The following is a 7,943-nucleotide window of genomic DNA, read 5'->3' as shown; positions in this document are numbered from 1 at the left end:
ACAACAACGTTTGCATTTCTATCCCTGCAGGCCCAAAAATAGTAGCAGTAACTAATCTCACCACAGGGTTAAATTCACAAATGGCTCACAGAAATTAATAAATACTGGATTCAGCCAGGCTGGACATTTCAGGTAGACTGGACACTAGCTCTAAGAAGAAGCACACATGAGGTTAAAAAGGATTTTATCGCAGATCTGAACAATTTGTTGATGCCATTTGCAATGGGTAGCTTATTTTTAAAGAGGGAGGTGAAACAGTAAGGATCAAAGAAAACATACATACTAGAAGTGTGAGTGGAACTGCCTAACAGATGACAACTGGCACCAAAGTGTTATATATGGAGTGGTAATTCGTGTCGAGAAGATGGTTGATATTAATAAAGAAGGGGGAGATTTGGGAGTGTGGCCATGGGGGTCTGAAGGCCCCGTGGTTGATGACACCATTAGACTCTTAACAATGAGGCCATCAGGAATGTAAAGGAGTTTAGAGGGAACAAATAAGGGTGATTCAGGAGACTCCATGCACTCTGGGGTTGCTTGTTCTCCAGCCATTAAGGCGTGGAAGTTGCTGGGTGTTTGCTGTTGCTGTTATATGCAAAGTTGTTTGCGCAATGAAAAGTTGTTTTTGAAAAGGACTGCTGTGGGGAGAAGGGTATAAGAGGGGAACCTGCCCTCAAGAGGAAAAAGGCAACACGATGAAGTTATGTCATCAATAAAGAAGCAGAAAGAAGGAATGAAAAGGAACAGGCTGGGAGAATGGAGACCAGGACGGAACAGGCACATTGATCGCCTCATGAGGATAGGTTCGGCCAGACTCAGCAAACCACTCGAAGAAGCTCGTACTGAAAGTCGCTGGAAATCGGCACAGCGGAGCTGGGAAGAAGGTCAAGCTGAGAGAATTCCCGTTGTGAGGGAATGGTGCTTCTCAAATTATCTCATAAAAGGTATAAGTAGTATTGTACAGGCCTCAAACATCAGATACAGATCAGCTACAATTACTCCTGAAGATAAACATACTCTCATAAACTGCTTTGGGTTTAGCAGTGGTGTATTTTCCCCAGAATGCTGGAACAATAACAAAGACGACATTTGTCAGCTTTAATAAAGTAGCACACTCCCTTGGAACTGGCTGCAGAGCAGCGATTGGCCTGTATGCCTTTCTAGAGTACAATTCAATTTATAGTAAATGAAAAGTTAGATGCCAAAGATGTGTGCGTAGAGGGAGCACAGCTATCAAAGATCTTTCTTGAGCCTTGTCAAGTCTGGGTGCTTGCAACAGATCTTTTTTTTTTTTTCTTTTTTTTTTTTTCAAAAAAATTTCCTGCCATCTACATATTCCAAGAAGTGTAGTGACTGTTAAATGCTGTTTTCCACTCTTCTGTGCCAAAAGGGTTGCTCTTACGGCAGCCAAATAGACTCCAGCTACACAAATACGGTGTATTAATGCATTAACAGCATTCACAACACCAATTTGGAAAAAAATACTTGCATGTGAAAGTATTGCCAGCTACTCCAAATCCAAAGGAAATTTGGACATGGAGTGAGTGGATGGATCACCGGCACCCAAAGCTGTCCTGGAGCTACTTGTGCTACAAAAGATGATAAGAAGAAGGAAAAGTGTGCATTGAAATGCTCTGCCAATATGCAGAGTTTCCAAAAAACTATTTATATTAGTGTTAAAATAAAAAGCTCCAACAGGATTCAGAAATGAAGCTATAAAAAGAAACTGATGATAATGAGATTCAGTGTAAAATCAACAAAGGTGATTAGTTGAGGAATTCTCTAGTTTGTTGAGAAAATTGTTCAGAATTAAGAGACCTTTTTCCTTAAAAACATCTTAGGTTATAACCTTGAGCACACATGGAATGGATTGAGAACAGGCTAACTTAGAGTTCTCACAAAAAAAGGAGATAAGTGAAAAGTGATTGGACCAGTTTCTATTGAATTTCTACTAGTACCACTAGCTGACCTTTTGCTATTTAATACTTTAAAACATAATTGTTTTGAAACAACTATAAAATCCCAGCAGATCATGTATGAGGATGCCATGAGCTCAGCAAAGCAATCCAACATGGATGGGACAAGCTGATAACCTAACAACAAACAAAGATGCATTTTGATGTAGCCAAATGTTAAGTTATACATTTAGAAACAGAAAATGCAGGCAAGTTTCTGTAGTCTGAAAGTATTGTCAGTGATGAGCATGCAAGTTGACGTGAGCTCCCAGCAGGACGTTATGGCAAAAGACTTAGAAGAATCTTCAAGTTGTAAGCAGAGGTCTCAAACGGGAGTAGGGAAGCAATGTGCCCGTTCCTCTGGTGCTGAAGCGATGGATGCTATGTTGCCAGAGAGTAGTTCAAGTATTTATATTTGTTAAGTATTTACGAACTGGATTACATCAAATACCCATGAAAATAATATGAGCTGAAGAAAACAGAGACATATTGGAAATGCCAAAGTTAGGTTTAAGACAAAAGTTGAGGAGTCTTGATTACTGTGTGCCAGTCACTTCTGTAATGATTAAACAGAGCAGAGATGTGGTGGGCAGCGTAAGGGAGGTTCCTTCCAAAGTCCCTGCTCCCAGGTCAGCTCCGGCTGGGGGAGCAGAATGCCATAACATGCCATCCGTGTGGCTGCGCAGCTCCCTTCAATCTCCTTCAGGCAGCTGGGTGTTGGCTTCATCCCCAAGGCAAACTCGCTGGAGTTTTGTTCAGAGTGTATGTAAAGAAGACACTAAGCTCCTTTATGTAGCCATGAGCTCAACATTAGACACTCTGCACCTTCCCCAAATAACAATCTGCCCCCACCCGCTCCATCCAGATGGTAAGGCTTGAGCAGATGTTAAAGCATCTATTCAAACAGGTTTCCCAGGGGAGAGAGGCTGAAAACAAGATTCAGTCATCATTTGTTTCTTCTGAGCTCAGAAAAAATGGGCTTCTAACAGTTGCTTTTAAAAAAAAAATAATAATAAATTTTCCTCAAAGGTACAGGACTCCATCATGAACTCTTAACAGTTGACTCTAGGCAGCAAGGTGGGGAAAGGAGTGACAGTATCTCCTCAGGAAGAAAATGATGAAAGTATCACACAGCTCTTCAGTGAACAAAGATGCAACAGGATCAAGTATCTAACAGATGAAACCAGAGACTCTCTGAAACAAATTCCCTGTGGCAATAATCATTATCCCATCTCTCAGTGTCTTCTGACTGAGACTGGATGCCATTCTGGAAGGTATGTTTTAGTAAAAACACAAGCAGTACTTCAGTCAAACCAACAGGATTAGGGCTTTAATCAAAAATATGTGAGTAAACTTGAATTGCCAGTACGACACAGGATGTTGGACTAGATGATGTGATCATAAACTGCATGGACATTTTTTTTTGGTGTTTGCTTTAAGTTGGACGTTTCTGTACCCAAAAGCTCAGTTTCCACGGTGTGGAAGTCTAGCTAACCCAGACAGAACCTACATCAGGCTCTGTGCAGTGGGGCAATGGAATGAAAGTTTCTGTAGCTACAGCAGTTTATCTCCTCCTACTTCAGGCACTATTTTCAGCCTGTGCCTTTATATTTGTATATGCATTTTTGCTTTTAGCTTCCCCTCATTGCAATATGCAGTCCCCTCCAGCTCTCTAACTCTACCCCCAAGAGAAAATTTCCTTTTCTTCATGCAAGGAAAATGAAACAGCAAGAGGCAGTTTCAAATAAGCCTCAATGGCGCATACACACAGAAAATGGAACATCAGACTCAGAGAATGGGAAATTCTGTATTAAAAATAATAATAATAATAATAATTTCATGGCCACTAGGGAAAATGCTGCAGAACGGTGGATCTGTGATACCCTGTGGAGAAGAACAAGAGTTAGTAACTGCTGCCTGTGAAGGTTGGTAAGATGGCACTAACAGTTCATGCTCTTTTCATGTTTTTAATTCAGTTCCAAAACCACAGAAGTTAGAAATGCATTAAATGGACTGTATTGTGCTATTTTGAAATGAAAACACATACCGAAGATCACAGAATTGTTGCAAGTGAACATAATATGTCTTCAGAATGACTGTGATCCCAGTGCTCTCCAGGAATGCTTTTCCTTTGAATGCATTATGTGCTTAGTTTTATTTTATTTTTGCAAGAAAACGAGTATGTCCTTTCCTCCCTGTCCCTTAAGCAGGACTCAAAGCTTATCTAATCTTCTTGTGATTGTGCCTAAAATGGACACTTGTAGGTTAAATCGTAATGCAGACTTTAAATTTTGAGGAAACAAATTTCTAGAGAATCTAAGGATAGGGGATGTTCATCTATGATTTATTAGTGTTCAGGTGGAAGCTAACTTTGAAAACACAATCTTACTATTGCAGCTTTTACATCTAGGGCACAGTGATCAACTGAAATTGCTCAGAAATAACAAAAGATGTTCAGCCAGGGGACAGGCAAAGAAAATATGAAATTCTCTAAGAGTACATTTAAGCTAAAACTTTAGTGGTACTGTTAGTAATACATGTTCAGCTAAAGCTTATGTAAGCTATATGTATATTTATGGAAGTATATTTCTTCCTGTTTAATAAGACAGAGTTCAAGTTAGTCCTGTTTAGAAAAAAATTAATCTTTATAATCATATTCATTCCATTAAAATTGATTAAGTAACAATGAGTAGAGTAAAACAGGACTAGGACTTTATTATATTAAAAATGCACCCAGAATAAATTCTCAGCACGTAGCAGAGGCTTTTCATTTGCAGAGAACATACATGCATTAATAATTTTAGTAATCTAATAACATAATATTCAGTTTATTAACTCATTCTGGTCTGTGTAATTCTAGGCTGTTTGCTCCAAAATACATCAGTGTTTTGAAGCATGCCCGTATGGCTCCTTGGTGGCAGACGTAATTGCCCGGGAAGAGTTTCTCAAGTCGTGGCAGCCAGGTGTGCCTGCCTTGACCATCAATTCCTAATGCTACTGTGAGGTGACACCACAAGCAGGGTCGGGGCGTTGGAAGCTCAGTATCCTGAAGCACCTTAAATTGTCAGTAGATATTTAGACTATGCAGTTTTCCATAGATGGTGACCAGCACTGATGTCATCAGCAGCACTGATACTCTTTCTGTTCCTTTCCCCATTCGATATATAAACATTTTTTCTTCTAGAAAAGTAAAGTAAATGGAGAGTCCAGTTATGAGATTTCTGCATAATAGAAACGTTTCAAGCAGAAAAAAAAAAATGAAATCTAGTTCTGTTCCTTTGTGGGACATACAGCTGAAATAATCGGAACTGCATTAAAACCACAGATCCCATGCAGGGCAGGTGAGGAATCAGAACTACATGACCAAGTGCATTTCTTTGGGTGGGACTGCAAATAAAGGATACTGCTGCTTGTTGAGTTCTGCGTTTGAGGGGAAGCATAAAAAGGCATCAAAGAAATATCCAGAGATCGGCAGGGAAGCACTTAGAGCTGATTAGGAATAAAACTAAAACTGGATACAGAGTTTGTGAGCAGAAGACAAGCTGGAAATAGTACCTACAAGTACTAAAAGAAACACACTACCCTTTCTATTTGATTCCTGCTACACTAAGCAAAACACAACTTTTGATACATATTTTATAAATAAATAGGATTTCATAAAGTACATTAGTCCTTCACTACATTTTCTATTAGAAATACCTCTAAAGATCCTAAACCTTAGATAGCTGCTTATGTTAAAAGGAGAAAAAAATAACAATATAGGGATTGAAAGGCATGGAGACATATGAAAGGTATATTTCCTAGATACAGCAAAGGTAAGTATCAGAATTTTAGTGTATTAAAAATACTATTTTTAGTTATAAGGCCAATTTCATTTAATTTCCTTCATTTGCTTGCGTTTTAGATATTATCTTTTCTAAGTTGTTGAATCACTGATTAGCACTTTTGTTTACATGACTCATCATGTTTATTCTTTGCAAGTCTTTACAATTCAGTATCGATATCCAAATGGAATGTGTATGTTTTCTGTTGGGCTATCCTGTTCTAAGTACTAGTATTTTCTCCTTTACCAAAAGGCTTAATATTGTTGATGAAGGGTAAACACAGGACCTATTTTGTATGTAAGTTGTTAAAAAAAAAAACGGATGCTAAACCTAGAGATGAAAATGTTATCATTCAACTTTATACTGTACCTGTGGGCATGTGTGTGCGTATCTTGATGACTGGCCCCATTGCTGCACCAATACCTGCATATGGGATAATAGGTGGGTGAGCTGGGGTGTGTACATGCTGTGGCTGGGTATCTGCCTGTGACATACGAACACAATGGACACATAGCTTTATCTTAGCTTCTGCATGGGCAGCAGCCCAGATGTATTACCATTGTCTGAGGCTAGCTTAGTACAGAGCTGACCCTGAAATTCATAATCCAGTGGCTTCCAGGTTCTCGGTGGTCAACAGCTAGATTAAAATTAGCTGTTAGCATGGCCTTTGGGACAAACACACCTCAGGATTCCTGCATGCTAATTCCGGTAGCTGCAACAGCAAAGTAGGGAGTGTGTGAGGAAACACGAGAACCGCATTGCCAGTACCCATGTCTGTGGCTGCACAAGTCTCTATAACTTTTCCACACGTTTTGTGAAGTAACAAAGTGGAAAACGTGCCCTTCATTTCACTTTCTGAAGGTGTGGGAATGGTGCATGCTGGCCAATATCATGTTCTTGGGATAATAAGAGCTATGTCAGCTTCCTCCTCCTTGAGCACTCCTCATACACCTTGGTTCCAGCTTGCCAGGATTCTGCTGTTCAACCCCTGGCCTTTCGTGACCAGAACGTGAAATGCGTGTGAACATTTCTTCAGAATGTGAAATGAATTTGGATTCAAATTTGTGCTGGGGTGACATGATAAAATAAGGAATTGCTACAGCTAAATCTAGTTGAAAGCTTATTAAAGTATTTGCATTAAACTGTATCACCAGTACAGCAAGTAATTCTATGTAAAAGGCAAACATGCTGGTTCAGCTACTATAAGGATTACTACAGAATAATAACATACCAGCTTTTTTTAGTTCTTATAAAACCTTCCTGTGCATTCATTTTTTTTCTCTACTAGCCTTGCTTATTCAGAAATCCTTAAATAATATTAATTAATAGTAAGTTTTATACAAGCATCTGACATTTATTTTCTGCAGTCGTTGGTTTTATCCAATTTTGTTGAGGGAAGTGGGCCTAAAAGCTAATTCTGTTGTCTGTGTATGAGCAAAAAGGACCTACTGTTGTGTGCAGTAGAAAAAGTGTGTGAATTTCCTCATCACAGACATTTGTAGATCTGTCTTTCTGCATTCAGCCAAGCCATTCAACTGGAAACGTGTCTAGGACTGGGTGCATAATGTTCAAGATTAAAACGAAGAGGTTTCTTTCAAAGAACTGCCTTAGGTGAAAACAGTCTATACTTACAAGTCCATCCCCATTTAATCTCTAATTCTGATTAACAACAGATTCCATGATGCTCATTTATCATGATAGTAAGTATTACCAGTCATATTATAGCTTTTTCAATTAATTTAATAATTTCCCATAGGAAAACACATATAGCAATTAATTTCTCAGAATGTTAGCAGCTTTTTAAAAATGTTTCAATTTTGACATTCTGTCCCTTTGATGTTGCCCTGAATTTTAATTATTTTCTGTTGCGGAATACTGGTTTAATGATGACCTGGTATATATTTCTTAAAAACTAACTCTGTGTGTGGTTGCGAATAGTTATGCATTTGTTCATTGTCGTGTGGTTATCAGCCCAGTCATAATGAATGGTTAGTTACTGGAAGAGCCTTATAGGCCAGATCAGGAGAATTCAACTACAGGATATGAGCAGACTAACCAGAAAAGCTTCTTTGCCTGTTTCATATACACCACTGGAGAATGTGGTGGGGGGAAAAAAAATCTAGCAAGCTATTTAAGGTGATCTCTGAACTACTTAGGAGGAGCA

The sequence above is a fragment of the Aythya fuligula genome, chromosome 5, assembly GCF_009819795.1.
Source record: "Aythya fuligula isolate bAytFul2 chromosome 5, bAytFul2.pri, whole genome shotgun sequence".
NCBI lineage: Eukaryota > Metazoa > Chordata > Aves > Anseriformes > Anatidae > Aythya > Aythya fuligula.
The sequence above is the reverse complement of the archived record's forward strand: the minus strand, read 5'-3'. Positions refer to the sequence as shown.